This window comes from Vanessa tameamea, chromosome 25 (genome assembly GCF_037043105.1).
Source record: "Vanessa tameamea isolate UH-Manoa-2023 chromosome 25, ilVanTame1 primary haplotype, whole genome shotgun sequence".
Classification (NCBI taxonomy): Eukaryota; Metazoa; Arthropoda; class Insecta; order Lepidoptera; family Nymphalidae; genus Vanessa; species Vanessa tameamea.
The window spans coordinates 6218256-6231949 of record NC_087333.1 but is presented as its reverse complement, the minus strand read 5'-3'; the positions used below and the strand labels follow the sequence as shown (position 1 = coordinate 6231949).

The 13694-nt window shown below is 34.2% G+C and overlaps 2 protein-coding genes across 4 annotated transcripts in view; one reads left to right on the top strand and one right to left on the bottom strand.

Moving 5' to 3' along the window:
• The window catches only part of LOC113393623 (uncharacterized), a 91807-nt gene that overhangs the window by 53277 nt on the left and 24836 nt on the right, over positions 1–13694 (top strand). The window lies entirely within an intron of this gene.
• LOC113391499 (RNA-binding protein pno1) overlaps positions 5352–13694 on the bottom strand; it is a 269552-nt gene continuing 261209 nt past the window's right edge. Inside the window, exon 4 of the mRNA XM_064219063.1 lies at positions 5352–5379. The gene's annotated coding sequence lies outside the window, so the exon portion shown is untranslated. The remainder of the gene's footprint in view (positions 5380–13694) is intronic.

Here is a 13694-nt window from a genome sequence, read left to right as displayed (position 1 = left end):
CACAGTAATATTCAGTAATGCTGTTTGTCGGTAGTGGGTCTTCAGCAAGTTTTCTCTTACAAGCACTTTTGAATTGTAATTTTATAATGCTAATTTTAATATCAAGCTACTACAGGTTCGGTATTATAACTCTACTGAGTAGGAACGGCAATAAACTCAGTATTTACTCTTTTTCAATCGAAACATATATTTATGTATCTTGTGTGACCTTCAACGAATATTAACACCAAGCTCTTCTATCGTTTGTATAAACCTCTACATTATAATATGCCTTAGTTGTTATTAGTTTTGTTAATATTATATATTTATAGTAAAAACATCGTGAGGGAACCTGCATGTGTTTAATTTCAACGAAATTCTGCCATGTGTACCAACACCAACCCGTATTGGAGCGGCGTGGTAGAATATGCTCCAAACCTTCTCCTCAAAGGGAGAGGAGGCCTTAGCCCAGCAGTGGGAAATTTACAGGCTGCTGATGAAGACCGAGGACCAATAATACGGTTCACCAATTAAAACGTGTCAAGACTCAAAATGACCAAAATACCAACTTCGTATCTTTAACGTGTCGTTATTATTTTATCCTTTAAATTTGTTTTTTAAATTAAATGCCTTTCGTCCGTGTAATCAATCTCCGATGTCGTGCGTGCGGATGGCACGTGACTTTGGCTAAATAATGTGTTCTCTCTGTATTTAAATAATGATCGAAATAGTTGTAATAGAAAACATGTTATTCATAATAATTTAAGTAGGTAGGTATAGTTTTAATATAAATAGGAAAACATTTGAAAGGATATCGAAGATATGATGATCAATCTAAGTCGATCATCCGCCTCTGATAAGGCTCTCTGAGGACTAAAATGTCCTGTTTGTCTTTAAGTTAACTTTCAGCCTTTTCCGAGCCCTAGGCGTTCCAAAAAGGCGTCCTTAAAGACCCTCCCGATAAACTGACAACGATTATATGTTAAGTTACAGAGTACATACAAACCGACACCACCTGCAGGGTCGTCATCCCTTGTTCGATACAATCCGTTGAACTCTAGGCGTATGACAGTGTGATTTATAGCACACACGTGTTTGGTCGGTCGTTTTTTTCGCTGGAAAAACGTATTACGTTACGGGGGTATGTGGTTTCCGGTGTACCAGGACGCCTAGTGCGTCCCGGTATGCCTGAATACCCACTAAAAACCAGCGGAACTCTCGCCGTCTCGTCGGCGTCTGGCGTGACTGTGTCTGACTGACCGTGTATCGTGACTGTGTCATAAATTTGGAAATAAAACTGAGGTCCTTGTTACCTTTGGGTAGAATATACATTACAAACCGTTATTAACTAACTGTAAAATTATGGGTAAGTGCATAAAATGCATTTTTTTTTATGATATCGGTAGGCGGTCGAGCAACTGGGCCACCCGATGGTAAGTGGTCACAACCGCCCATAGACAATGGCGTTGTAAGAAATATTAACCATTCCTTACATCACATAATGCGCCACTAACCTTGGCAACTAAGGTGTTAATATTGGACAACATAACATACATTACTCTGATCCCAATGTAAGTAGCTAAAGCACTTGTGTTATGGAAAATCAGAAGTAACGGCGGTACCACAAACACCCAGACCCAAGACAACATAGAAAACTAATTAACTTTTTTCTACATCGACTCGGCTGGGAATCGAACCCGGGACCTCGGAGTGGCATACCCATGAAAACCGGTGTACACACTACTCGACCACGGAGGTGTTATATACCTTGTTCCTCTATAACTACAGGACTCGCTCGCTCACCATTCAAAGTGGAACACACCAAGTATTGCTGGTTGGCGGTAGAATGTTGCTGAGTGTATGTTGAATGTGTGGTACCTTAACAATGTAGATGGGCTTATCATTAAGTCAATTTATAAATATTGAATAAATAAATATTTATATATAGATTTAGATAATTTTAAGGTGATACATGTCAAGGAGGTATTATCTTACAAGGTGACGTTCATTCTAACGAACTTGTTCCTAACAAATAGTTTTATTTGAAAAGATCGTTTAAAATACAATCAGCTCCGGGATGTGGGATCATTCCGAGAATTACAATGAAATACTTATTTTATGTTTTGCAATAAATAAACACGGCATACCGAGGGACGAGTTTTTATATACATATACAGATGTAACTACCTCGGGACGGAATACAGCTTTGCATTCGTATTTCGTGTATTCAAATACGCAATGCAATCGTTTCAATGAAGATGCCCGTGTGATTTTATAGACGTGACTGAAATGAAATTCATTTGACGCAAAAACATTTCATCAGATACGTTACATATATAAATGATATAGTCAATTCGGCCCGAGAAACAGAGGTTTTATGAGAGTTCAGAGTTCAGAGGTGTTGTCGTCGTAATTTTTTATGATTCAAATAAATATAAAATTACAATCGACTTAAAATGTAGATTATACATGAACCAGGCAATAAATAACTCTTTTCAACCAATAAGCCGTGATGGTCCAGTGCTGAATAGTTCTGACAAGCACCATTGAATGTTCATGTACTAAATTTGTTTTAAATTTATCTCGTGGTCGAAGAGAAACACCGTGAGGATACCTGCATGTAGCGGATAAGATAAGCGGATTTTCTTAACATGAGGCTTTAATGTATCAATTGGCAAAGTTAAAAGTATTTGCGGAATCTTATTATACTAGTAGAACGAAATGCTGGTAGGTGTAACTTGGTGTTACCAGTTTTTCTGTACTTCCCGTTTTTTCACGATTTTTGTCGCTTTTTCTACCAATATATCTATGATTAGTTATCATCATGGATGTTGATAATATGAAAAATATATGAAGAAATATGAATTAATATAGTTTTTATGAGGTCCTGAACGATTTCAGTCACGTCCAATCCAAAGGGAGAGTCGTCAATTGAGCGGGACGTTACCTTAATAATAAATGTGAAAGTTTGGATGGATATATGTTACTAAATCCCGCCAGAACGTCTGAACGTATTTAAATAATATTTGGCAACGAGATAATTTTAACCTGAAATATTCTCCCGATTGAAACGAACGGTTCCCTTGCCCTGAATTTGCTACTTAACAACTGCAACTATAGCATGGGATTTGTTACCTAACGCGAACCCTCCCCTCTAACCTTATACGCGGGCGAAGTCGTGGACGGTAACTAGTAGTGCATGAGTTTGTGTGCAAACTCTCTTTTTCATAATCCGATAGGATGCCAAATCGGACACGATTCGAAAGAGTTACAAGACTAACAATTTTATGGGTTCCGGGACGTTTCCTGAAATAATCTCAAACCCAATATATATATTTTTAATTGTTCTGGCTTGTCGTTCCTGGGGCTTGTTACTCAAGTCCGCTCTAAACAACCAAACGGATGGCCAGGAACCTTGCCCATGGCGCCGATTCTGTACAAATCTGGAAAGACTTGTTTTCAATTGAATTCTAATGAAATCATTATGTTAACAGAATTAAGTCGACTTCAATTAACTTGTAATTAAGTTATCGATTTATATTCACTTGGTGCCCAATTGGGTACCACCGCTCGTCACTTATTCTACCACCAAGCAGCAATAGTATCGTTGTGTTCCGGTTTGGAGAGTGTGACTGCAGACACAATGGACATAACGTCTTAGGTTCCCAAGGTCGGTGGCGCTTGATATAAAGTAAAGATTAATATGTTTTCAATACCAATGTCTACGGCCCATGGTGATCGTTTTACATTAAATAACAAAAAAGAGGTTTTCTAAATTTCTTTTTATACTTTTACTGGTTTTAAAATGTTACGTTTAAATTAATAGTAATCATCTTTGATATTGATGGTAGAAAGTAATCTATGTTTTTCGGAAAATCCTCGTAAAATTAGTTCGGTCGTTCCGAATAAAAATGACATTTATTTTTTTAACGAATTGTTTCTCCGTAATAATCTATACAATGAGACCGATATGCGTAAAACTTGTACCAGAAAATGCAGCACGTTTCGGAAAAAAGTTGTAGTATATTATTATATAAGTGGCTTCAAAGTTTTACCTGCTTTAAACTTATATTATTGACGTGACAAGAAAAATAATAAGATTCCGCAGACATTTTTAACTTTGCCGTTTTTTAAATTCAAATTCAGTTATATAATCAGTATATACTTATATAATTGTATTTAACTAACATAACTTTGTATTTTAAATGGACAAGTGTTAGTTCCAGGCTATTTGTTACCTACTAAAGTAGTATTAAACGTAATTCACGCACACCAAAATAATAGAGTTAATTTTGGGGAGAAGGTTTGGAGCATATTCCACCACGCTGCTCCAATGCGGGTTGGTGGAATACACATGTGGCAGAATTTCGTTGAAATTAGACACATGCAGGTTTCCTCACGATGTTTTCGATCACCGCCGAGCACGAGATGAATTATAAATTAAGCACATGAATATTCAGTGGTGCTTGCCTGGGTTTGAACCCGAAATAATCGGTTAACGTGTTATAACCACTGGGCCATCTCGTTTCTTATATGTATAAATAATCTCAGAAAATTATATAATTGGGAAAATGTTTTAATGACGGCCTATTTATTGTATCGGGATCTAATTGATTGATAATTCCCACCGTGAAAATATTAATGTTTTAATGTATTAGTTTTTAAATACCTTTGTAATTAAAAAAGTAGATTATCTGACATATAATTTTGTTTGTCTGTATTATTGGAGATCATTGTTAGGGTTTTTGTCCTTTAAAATATACTGTGTATAGGACTCATGTTTGGACCAAAATATAAAATAAAAATGTTAGCGTTTAACCTTAATAGAAATGATGTACATCCTTAATCTAATCTTAATTTAATCAAAATAAATAGAAGCTACTTTTTGAAATTGAAAATTGTATTTTTTTTGTTGTTGTAAACAAAAGTATTCATTACTCTCCGTGTGGATGAACTTATGAATTAATGTACACGTTTAATTTTTGTCATAACGTTAGTCATTATTTTCAAATCAGAGAAAAAGCATTTAGTCCTACACTGTGAGTGGACATCCCAGTTATCGAATAGTCTAGCGATTTGCCTCATTTGCTTGTATTGTATAATTTTATTCTCAAATCGCATTGTTAATCTGGACAGGCCCGCCATAGTCACCAGTTCACACGGTCTCGCTCGAGGTACCAACCGCTAAGCGTAGATAGTGCGCGGATAAATTCGCCGCGAGCGAACGTCGCCGTTCGAAAGAACTTATTCGAAATTTGAATTATATATTTTTTTATTCGATCGAATTTCGAAATATTTTGTTTGTTTTTTTTTTTTCAACGGATTTCGGTGTCGTGTTAATGTGACTATGGAGTGACGAAAAATGTATGTTATTTTTTTTTTTTTAATTTATAAATCTGTCTTTGGCTCAATCGTTAACAACTTCAACAATAAAAATGTATGTTTTTTGCTAGTAAACGGATCCTTGCGTATTTCTTCTGGTAGAGTTCAGCGTTCCGAGTTTATGTATACATTATAAGATAACTGTTATGAGAATAAATATAATGTATAATTAAACTCAGTAAATTATAACAGTTAAAAAATATTTGAAAAACACTTTTCGATACTAATATCCGAACATATGTTTTTTCATTAATTAAATAAATGAAAATGTTGGTATTAAAATTGTTTATTTGGTTATATGGTAAGGTTTTGTTAAAAAAATTTTTACACTCAAGAAAAACATCAACCGATCGCAATATATTTAAAAATCAATTCATTTTTATCAGTCAATGTCATTTTTTTTTAATGTTGTTTTTTTTTATACAGCCCGATCGATTTTCGTAAAATTATTATATATATCTGTTTTATTATTTGTTTATATATTTATAACTTTGTGTTACAGTTTTATAAGTATATTAAGTATTTAAAAAAAATACGAAATACATATAAGTGATCTCTATAAGCAAGTTTATGTATTAAATGTAAACCACCGGTTTGTAATTTTATTTATATAGAAAAAATATGATAATACTAATTACGATAGAATAATTAATATTTGTCTGTAAAAAAATATATATTATGTTTTTTATATGAAGTTTAAAGTAAATTATAGTCATTTAGAAACATAAAAATATATAATGGTACTCATTCCACGTATATTATCATCCAAATAATCTTCTTAAAATTATAAAAAGTCACTTATAATATAAACATATAAAATTAAAGGGATCCGCGGTATTTTATCAAAAAAACTTTTTTTTTTTATTACTAGATAGGCGGACGTTCCTTACATCGTCCGTACACCTTGGGAGCTAAGATGTTATGTCCTTTGTGTCTGTAGTTACACTGGCTCACTCAACCATATAAACCGGAACTCAAAATTTGAATATAACATGTTATGGTACGTAATCAAAAAGCGCCACCACCATGTACATATGTTGTACGAATTATTTAATATGCAATTACATTAATATATATGAATCTTAGTCAGTTTTTCTCAGTTTTAGGTAGATTCTGTATTCCGAACTTATTATAGTCGGTGGTAGTATTCAACTCAATTAATGTCATATAACGAATCATACTATAAAATTTTAATAAAAAAACACCTTTAGGGATGGTATTTTAAATGGGATAAAAATTAGAGTGCTAGTGAGGGCCCGAACAAAAAAAAATTATTTTCCAAATCGGTTCAGCAATTACTAAATTCTAGAAAAATAATACAACCGTATTGATATCCTTTGACTGTTAAAAATGTTGCAGTCTGTTAGCGAGAATGTTTTGAGTTTTTATGTTTTGATTGTCATACATTTTTTTGTAACAGAACTGGGAGGCAAATTTTAAAAGTGTATCAAAATATACTTTATTCAAGTATGCTTTTAGAAGCACTTTTAAATCGTCGTTTAACAAACTATATTACGTGAAGCTACCACCGGTTCGGAATTTAGATTCTACCGAGAAGAACCGGCAAGAAATTCAGTAGTTATTCTTTTTCAACATCTAAAAATACAGTCATGTTAGTTAAGTACAATTATATATGTATGTACGATATGTAGTTTTTTTACATCAATATTAATTGTTTTTTTGTGATTTAATACTTGACTGTAATTAAAATATTGTTTTACGATGCAATAATAAAAATATAATATAATATATGTATAAAGTAACGTAAAATCTAAACAAAAAATTAAAAAATCACAAAAGTTTTTAAAATACACTCAATAACATTTTACTTATCATTATCACTTCACTTCACACAATCACTTGTCAAGGAGGTGAACTGCTGTTTAAGCTTTGTTCCCCTCGACGAACTGTTATAGTCGCCAGTCCTACATCCTGTAGCTCTCTTCTCATATAGTGCGCGTAATTTTCTTTGCACTTCCTCCACATCGTGTACGCTATTCCTGCCAGGATACATGTGAGGATAAAGAGTAGATATATTTCATATCTAATCAGCGAAGCTTGATTTGATTCTTCTGTTGCTACTGCGGAAGAGGCGGCACTATTTCCTGCTCCATTTTGAGCTATGATGATGTGCTCTTCTGTATTTTTACTTTGTGTTTTCTCCATTAGGTAGTCACAAGGCGAAGCGAACTGTTGGTTTAATAACGCGACCGAATCTCGATACTTTAAGATTGTTGTTTATAGTTTCGTTTGCCCTATTTGGATGGTTCTCGTGTTTATTTGCTAAAAGTGCGAACGCAGGTTTTAAGCGATCTATACTAACTACTTTCTCTGTATCTCCCTGCATGATTTTAAAATATTTTTCTTTTTTACTTATTACTTTAAACGGACCGGAATATGGATGTGTTAAAGGTTTTGATACTTTATCACAGCGCACGAATACGTGTGTACAATCTTTAAGTTCTGGATGAACGAATATTTTGCCTTGATGGATTTCTTTTTTCGGAACAGATGCAATATTCGCTATTTTTCTTCTGAGTGATTGAAGAAAACTTTCGTTGTCTGAGGTTTCCTGCTGTATTGGGTGAAAGAAATCTCCAGGTAATCTTATGGCTTCTCCATAAACCATTTCGGCTGCACTTATTTGCGTATCGTCTCTCAAACTCACTCGTAGGCCCAGTAATACAGATGGTAATTCGGAAACCCACTGATCTGTATTGCCTCTACACATTAGAGATGTTTTTAACGAGCGATGCCAACGTTCTATGAGTCCATTGGATTGTGGATGATAAGCAGTGGTTCTAAGCTTATTAATACCCATTCTTTTAACTAATTGTCTAAATAAATTAGACTCAAATTGGCGACCTTGATCTGTTGTTAACTTTAACGGACATCCAAATCTCGCAATCCATCCGGAATAAATAACATCAGCTATGGTGTCGGCCGAAATGTCCTTTACAGGGTAACATTCTGGCCAACCCGTCTTTCTATCCATCATTGTGACAATATATCGGTAACCGTTGCAGTATGTTAAGGGTCCTACTATATCCATATGTAAATGTTCAAATCTATCGCTATTGACAAAATGTCCAAACGGTAGTGTAGAATTTGAAGTCCCGTCGGATTACGAAACTAGAGAGTACATTTTTGTTTGCACATACATGTGCCCTATAATATTTCCTGCGCACTTGGTTCTTATTTGAGGGTGACCATCGGGACCGAAATCGAGCAGGACATGATTATATCATCGACATAATTTCCCTGACATATTCCATGATGTTTTACATACATACAAGTATAATTGTATTTAACTAACATGACTTTGTATTTTTGAATGTTGAAAAAGAGTAACTACTGAGCGTTTTGCTGGTTCTTCTTGGTGGAATCTGCATTCATCATATAGGATATAGTTTGTTTAATGACGATTCAAAAGTGGAAAACCTAACGATAATTTTGCAGTTTGTCATCGATTTGATTCCGTCATTGTCTTAAAAATACCCAAAAGTGTTAAATATTTGTCAATGGCTAGTAATTATTTATTTAAATAATTCAACAACGAAAAATAAACTCTAAAATTGACACTTGATGTATCTTAATATGGACATGTTAACATAACTAGTGGAGTTGTTATGACTGATATGTTTAATATTATTGTCGCCAGTTTCTGATAAACCGGGCCGGTTCGCCCCGTAGTTTCAATCTTAACCAATGTTAACCTTTTGTCAGAAGAAATCCTGTTCTGTTGTGTACCAATAGACCGAGGAGTAGTATGTGTGTGCAGCCCCAAACGTTCTCAAGAAGAGAGGAGACCACTGAACACCAGGAGGTAATTAAAGTAAAGTTATCTGTGAATGTGCCACTGCTGGATTAAAGCCTCCTCTCTCCTTAGAGGAAAAGGTTTGGAGCTTATTCTACCACGCTGCTCCAATGCGGGTTGGTTGATACACATATGGCAGAATTTAATTGAAATTAGACTCGTGCAGGTTTCCTGACGATGTTTTACATTACTTTATACTTTATTGTTCACCGCACAGAGAAATTAAATAAATACAACATAGATCCAGCTTAAACAAAAGACGCGTACAATTTTGGCGACCTTATCGCTACTTAGCGATCTCTTCCAGGCAACCAACGGCTTGTAAGAGCCTATATTTATAGAATAGTTCAAAAATTTTTGAATCAGAAGATTATTTAATATAAATAATGAATCCGAGGAAGGTTGGTTATCATAAAATTTTAAAATAAAAGTAAAAGATGAATATTAAAGTATCTATTCGTCCCGTCTTCGTACTTATTTCGTACAAGGTTACCGATCCCATTTCTCTCCCTCGAATGCTAAGTTTCAAGTCAATCGGACCTAAAGTTTAAAAGATCTCGTCATGTATGGACAGAATCTTCGAAACGTCTTAACTCGTACCAATGCGCTAATGTGTTTCATACATTTTTTTCCTGAAGCTAACTACGCTTTAAATAAGTCTATTTACTAAATTATTATTTATTAACGACGATATGCAAAGTTTTTGTTATTTTTCCTCGACGATGAAACAATTATTACCTTGACGACTTAGTCTTAAAGAGGAAATGTTAAGAAGTTAATCAAAAAATATATGTTAACTAATATTAGTGAATATTTTAGCGAAAATAACAATTTGCACAATATCAAAAACATGTTTTGCAACGGTATTAAATTGGTTACTTTGTTGAGTGTCTACGTATTGTCTGTGCCTTGGGTACGTATTCATTTAAATAATGCTCTTGGTCTTTATATTGATAATTATCAATGACACTTGGATTTTTAGGGCTTTGCTTTCCCGTCTGGGTAGGTACCGTCATATATTCTACCAAACAGAAAAAAATCTTATTGTTGTGTTCCGGTTTGAAGGATGATTGACCCAGGATCTACAGATACAAGAGACATAAGTACTTAATTCCCAAGGTCGGTGGCACATTTCTATGGGCAATGGTGACCACTTACCATCAGGTGGTCCCTTCGCCCGTCCACCTGAATATACCATAAAGAAAGCGTTTTGAATCTCACTCGTTGTAATTATTTCCTCATTGGCTGTTATCGTTGAATTCGCGGTATTAGATTAGATTATTTTGTTTTGTATCGTTTTGACACAACTGAGGACAATTAGCAAACAACAGTTTTAGAAAATATATGTTATATATTAAGTTCAGTGACCAAATACGCCGACAGGGCGATTGTATTGGTTATGACATAAGGCATTCGTAACACGTATTCGTGTTTTCTTACTTTTTAAACGCGTTGTGATTTACTCAAAGATCAGATAACGAAATTTTTGTCATTGGTATCATACATACAGGGTGTGGTTGATTAATTACTTTTTACTCAAATTAGGATACGTCAGATAATCTTAAAGATCATCAGCGTATGAGATGTTAAGAACAGTGAACAGTGCGCTTTTTGATCCCTCATAATCAAAATCAAAATATAGTTTATTCAAGTAGGCTTTTACAACAAATTTTGAATCGTCATTTTACAAACTATATTATGTGAAGCTAAAGCCACTTCGGAATGTAGATTCAACCGAATAGAACCGGAATTTACTCAGTAGTTACTTATTTTCAGCATTTAAAATACAAAGTTATGTTAGCCAAATACAATTATGTATGTACGTATATATCCTGCCTGGAAATCAACAAGTATTAGCTCCACGCCTTTCTATCATCTATATAATCCTGTTTTGAATAATATGCTTCATTTATTAATGTAGATTTTACAAATGATTTGAATTTATGAATCGGATATCATAGTTCTAATGAACCGATATAATCAGACAAGACTAGAGAGACCGTGAGAAATTAGACGCATGATCAACGATAACGTACTTATACAAGTTTAGACCAAAAACGCACGTTGATCAACTCTTAAGTAGTTTTATTATCTACTAGCAAATCTCGGGAGACGTTATCCTGTCTTTATACATACAGCAAATGTCATGGCGACCGGTTGAACTGCGAGGAAGTTGATGTCACGTCGTGTCGCTTAGTGTTAGAATAATTTGGATAGTGTAAATATCTTCATCACTAACGTACACTAAAGCTGATCGTCTTAGGTCCGGACATATCCCATCACGTAATTGTGATAAGTGGGGAAGTTTTGAAGATCTATATCGCTTGATGATGGAATAAGACTCAGAATCAGAGAAAGTTACTCTTAACTAATTTAAAAGCATGTTTGTTCGATGTTGGATTAGTTCAGAGTATTCTATCAGAATCTGCTAGAATGCTCCTGGAATTTATCTGATAGCTATAAATAATAAATAATGTTTTAACAAAAAGAAGAAGCGACAAGTGGAGGACAAAAGACCCAAAAATAAATAAGAAAAAAAAAACGTGTGCCATCTTTTATTGCGATCGTTCAGACTGAATTGAAGTATTTCAATCACCGATGGATTAGGTACAGATACCTAAATACATTTGTATAAATAAATAAAAAACTATAGGCAGGTAATTAAGAGAACTCATAACGTGCTTGGAACGATTGTTAATTACATAGTGTATGCTCAGTGAGCGTTTTCGATCTTTGAACCTAAATAGGATTATGTTAGTCGAGGGGCAAATTGAAACATCGATTGGGGCTTTGGGGGTAAGTACGACCCGTTTGGCAAATGGAATGACGTCCTCTTATAACCTCATGACTCAAGTGCTAGGATGTTATAGTAGTCCGTGACCGAAACCATCGGATATCCGGAGCCGGTTTATCAATATTGTTCTTTCATAGTGTTATTTATACTTAATGACAGTTGATAATTGTTTTTTTTTTTTGATATACATAATACCAAATGTTAGCGTACAAATAAATTCAGATTGTTGCCTCGTAATTTTCTCTTTTACTTAAACATCTAATATTCGTATCCGAAACTCTTCGAAAACATCGGATAATCCGAGATAATGTATCTGTATCTGTATCTAAAACCGGTGAAAAAATATTTTAAAATTAAACGGAAATTAAATATCCACGAAATCCCTGGTGTGCGTGGCGCGCATGCGATGTAAGTACTTGATTGCTATTAACTTGTTGTTGTAACTTTTTTTTATGGTATAGCTTCGCGGACGAGCTAATGGGCCACTTGATGGTAAGTGGTCACCATCGCCCATAGACAATGGCGCTGTAAGAAATATCGCCAATGCGCCACCAACCTTGGGAACTAAGATGATATGTCCCTTGTGCCTGTAATTACCCTGGCTCATTCACCCTTCAAACCGAAACACAACAATACTGAGTACTGCTGTTTGGTGGTAGAATTTTTAATAAGTAGGTAGTACCTACCCAGATGGGCTCGCACAAAGCCCTACCACCGTTATTAATTGTAACAAACAAACGAATAAACAGAGTCATTTTTTTTGTACATAAAATAACGAAATTTTATTAAGGGTCGTTTAGCGATGTGAAAAATCGCATGTTCGATAGTGACCCTTGGGCTATTGTCTTTTCTTAATTCTATAGTTAATTGGAGAAAAAAAGCCTAGATACAAACAACACACAAGAACGTTGTACGAGGCGCGATTATCTCTAAGACAGCGAACTCTCCAGGCAACCTTGGTGTGGAGGGACGAACTGTAGGGGGTACAGAACATAAATAAACATAATAAATAATTATATTGTAATGAAATTACAATAACTTTCAAATATATAAATGTAATTTTAATATTAATTAGTATTGTATAAAGTATGTTCGATATTCTCGCGAACGAGGAAACTTCGCCCTCGACGATGAACACATGCAAATAAATTACATACTTCGAAAAACCAACTGTAACAGTGCATGAATCATTTAACGTATGTCAAGAGAACATTCTAGAAATTAAATATGCTTATTACTAATCCCAAACTTTTCTATCGTCCGTATAAATCTTTATCGAGTAATAGCCGTGCCTTACTAATCAAAGCTTTTTTGCCCATTTGTTGGACGAGCCCCAACTTATATCATAAAAAAATAAAAATTACACCTCTAAAGTACTCTACTATTATATTCTAGGAATTAGTAAGTACATTTTCTTAGGAACCTTTAAAAATGTTTATACGGTGTAATCTCTGTATAACGACACTCGAGGGACTGTGTTCATTGTGACGTTATAGAGAGTTGTCGTTAAATGGAGAAGAAGAAAAATCTGTATTAGAAAAAGAAAAAGTTTATTTAAGACTAATGTTAGTAAATAAAATACAATTCATATTTAAACGCTGTTGCGTATAATCCGTTATTTTCGTCTGATGTCTTTTGATGATTATTATTAATATTGTTTTATTTTTATACTTATAAATATCGATGCGATATTGAGGCCTCTTGGGGATAAAAAAGTACTTT